The sequence below is a fragment of the Capsicum annuum genome, unplaced genomic scaffold (genome assembly GCF_002878395.1).
Source record: "Capsicum annuum cultivar UCD-10X-F1 unplaced genomic scaffold, UCD10Xv1.1 ctg74101, whole genome shotgun sequence".
In the NCBI taxonomy this organism is placed as follows: domain Eukaryota; kingdom Viridiplantae; phylum Streptophyta; class Magnoliopsida; order Solanales; family Solanaceae; genus Capsicum; species Capsicum annuum.
Genome location: NW_025884183.1, coordinates 1 through 3,315, shown reverse-complemented (window position 1 = coordinate 3,315; position 3,315 = coordinate 1). Strand labels below are relative to the sequence as shown.

Below are 3,315 nucleotides of genomic sequence, written 5' to 3'. Positions count from 1 at the left end.
GCCTAATATTATGGTGCATCCTAAACAGAAACAGTAACCAGAAAATTTGCAGGTTCACTAATAACATTTAACAGTCGCAAAATTTCATCATTGCCTAGATGTCGATCTTCTAATCATATCATGTGGTTAAAAAAGAAATTATCAAAATCTTCATCACACCTTAGAGCTTGATCTTCTCTTGCTCGAGTTATGCTACTCTTCTCCATTATCCACACCAGCTACTTCGTTCTCACCACCAGTATGACTAGGAGTGAGCTGAGTACGCCAATTTTCACTGGAATCCATCAGAGCAAAACACCTGGATTGAAGCTAAAGCGTGTTAGGACCAAACTTATCTAAAATCTGTTAAAACACATAAGAATAAGGAAAAAAAAACTGCAACATTTATGCAATCATCACTTCTAAGTACTATACTGAGCACCTAAGAGTGTGGCCTAGTGGTTAATAAAGCTGTTAAAGATCATGAAATCTTGGCCCAACAGAGACAAAAACACTAGGTGATTTCTTTCTATCAATTCTAGCCTTGGTAGAGTTACCTAGTACTTGTTGTTGATGGGAGGTACCAGGTGGAATTAATTGAGGTGCCCCAAAGATGGCCGGAACACCACAGTTATAAACAACAATAAACCCAGTGAAATCCCATAAAGGAGTCTCGCCTCTACCCCTACCTCCTCTTGGAGGTAGAGAGGATGTTTCCAAAAGATCCTCGACTAAAGTGAAGCAAATCAAAGTAGCAACGGAAAGGAAAACAACAACCAAGAAAACATGACAATTATGATGATAACAGATACCAAAAGCCAAAAACTACACAAATAAGGTTACTACAATGATAGACACAATGCTCAAGATTACCACAAAAGCCTATCCCATCAAAGTGGAGTCTGAGGTGGGAGTATGGGAGTATAGAAGACCTACCCCTACCTCTTGGGAGGTAGAGAAATTGTTTCTGAAATACACTGAAGCAAATCAAAGAAGCAACAGAAAGGAAAATAAAAATGAAAAAAACATGATAACTAATACGAAAGAAGTGCAGAACATGCATGCAAGGAACCGTAATATCATCAACAACATAAAACATACCAAACAACATACGATAACAAACACCAAAACCCAAAAACTACACAAATAAGGCTAATACTTCCACAAACACAGTGCTCCAGATTACCACCAAACATATCCCCCATCAAAAAAAACACAATGATCTTACCTACTAACCTTCCATCATGATTATCAAAAAAAGTACTATCCTGATAATTCATAATTCAGCTGGTGCATATCCCAAGGATACTACACATTTCACCAAGCTAAAAATTATACGAATAAGACCAATAATACAGCAAACACCATGCTCTAGACTAAAACCAAGCCCCATCCCACCAAAAGGCCACACATACTCAACTAACTATTAACCTTAAACCACGATTATCACAACTGGAGAGAATCTGATCATACATGGTCAAAACCACATAAAGATGAGTTCAAGAAGTTACAGCAAAAGCTAAAAATGAAGACAAGTCAAAGAGAGATTCAAGCACCTGATGAAAGTGAAGTACATAAGCAGAGCAGCAGCAACAGTAGCCATGGATTCACTCGAAACATCGCTCAAAGGAGGAAGACACATAGCTGGGCGTTCCATCGGCAACATAGTTGAAGTCGGCGACGAGCTTCAAGAAAGAGTACTTAGTGCTCTTGTATTAGCCTTTTATCTAATAGCAAAATTAGGAAACCTTTTCAATTTCCAATTTTTGGACCAGGTCCTTTTGTGCTTTGGAGTTTTGTAAATTTGGCTAATGGGTTTCTTATTAATAAAATGGTCTAAAAGACCAACAAAAATTCGTTAAAAAAAAACAAATAAACAATGTCAGTATTGTTTTATTCTGTATACTCTTTCCAAAACCGGAAACAAAACGACCTGAATACCAAGAAAACCGAATCAAATGGTCATTATTTCAGTTTGATTTCAGTTATCAATATTGACTTTCTTTCTTTTAAATTTGTTTAAAACAGAACTAGGTAAATCTTTTTAGTAATTCTTTAATTTTAACTTTGTTCATGTTTAAAATTATAAGATTAAAAAATATTTTGTTATATTTAACATATCTTTAATTGAATAACACAACATTCAAAAGTCGATAAAATTAGAACAAATTAAATAAATTGAAAAGGAGGAAATATTATTTTTTGGCCAAAGTCATCGACAAACACTCAAACTTATTGCGAAAATTTACTTAGACCCCTCAACTAAGGCCTGTTCCTACCAGACCCCTAAACCCCCCGAATTCTGTTCCAATTGGGCAGTTTTTTCCCTATCAGCAAAAAGCTCAAAGTGTGTGTTGCACACACGCGATGACATGGCAAAACGAGCTAATTGAAAGCTGACACGTGGCATTGTGGGTCCAATAATTATTAAAAATTAATTATATTTTTTTAAAAAAAGTATATAAAAATGGCATTGAGGAAATTATTAAAAAATAATTCTAAAATTAGTTTAAAAATAAAAATAAAAAACTAATTATTTTAAAAAAATTATAAAAATGAAATAAATTATTAAAAAATTATTTTTTAAAAAATAATTATTAAAAAAATTATAATTTTTTTAAAAAATTAAAATAAAAATGGCATTGAGGAAATAAATTATGAAAAAATAATTATAAAATTATTTAAAAAAAACTGATTATTTAAAAAAAATTATAAATTTTTTAAAAAAATGAAATTAATTATTTAAAAAATAAAAAATTAATTATTAAAAAAATTATAAAACTTTTTAAAATGAAAATAAAAAATGGCATTGAGGATCCAAATTATGAAAAAATAATTATAAAATTATTTAAAAAATAAAAATAAAAAACTAACTATTAAAAGGAAATTATAAAATTTTTTAAAGATGAAAATAAAAAACAAAAATTTTTTTAAATTCAGTTTTATTAAAAAAAAATAAAAAAAATTGGGGTCCTCTAATGTTTTTTGGGGCCTTTAGTGTTTAAAAAAAATAAATTTTGTTATTAAAAAAATATTTGGAGCCCTCAATGCCACTTGAAATCTTTTTATTCGTAAATTAGTAAAAAAAAATGCTCCTCACGCGCCTCCCGTGCAGTGCCACATAGGCAAAAAATGTCCAATTGGAACAAAATTTGGGGGGATTAGGAATTTGATAGAAACAGACCTTAGTTTAGGGGTTTAAGTGAATTTTCACAATAAATTTAAGTGTCTATCAATGCCGGCCTTATTTTTTCCATTCTGACGAAGTTCCATGGTCCATTTGTAGGATTATCTTTTTCTATGTATTATTGTTTAGTAAAGTAATATTTTGGCTCT

The 3,315-nt window shown here is 31.2% G+C and overlaps 1 long non-coding RNA gene across 1 annotated transcript; it reads right to left on the bottom strand.

The window, feature by feature from the left end:
- Positions 1 to 37: 37 nt before the first annotated feature.
- LOC124894440 lies at positions 38 to 1,928 on the bottom strand. Its single transcript, XR_007051178.1, has 2 exons — positions 1,536 to 1,928; positions 38 to 298 (listed from the first exon to the last, which is right to left on the bottom strand). It is a non-coding gene; the product is annotated as an uncharacterized LOC124894440 (long non-coding RNA).
- Positions 1,929 to 3,315: the final 1,387 nt, after the last annotated feature.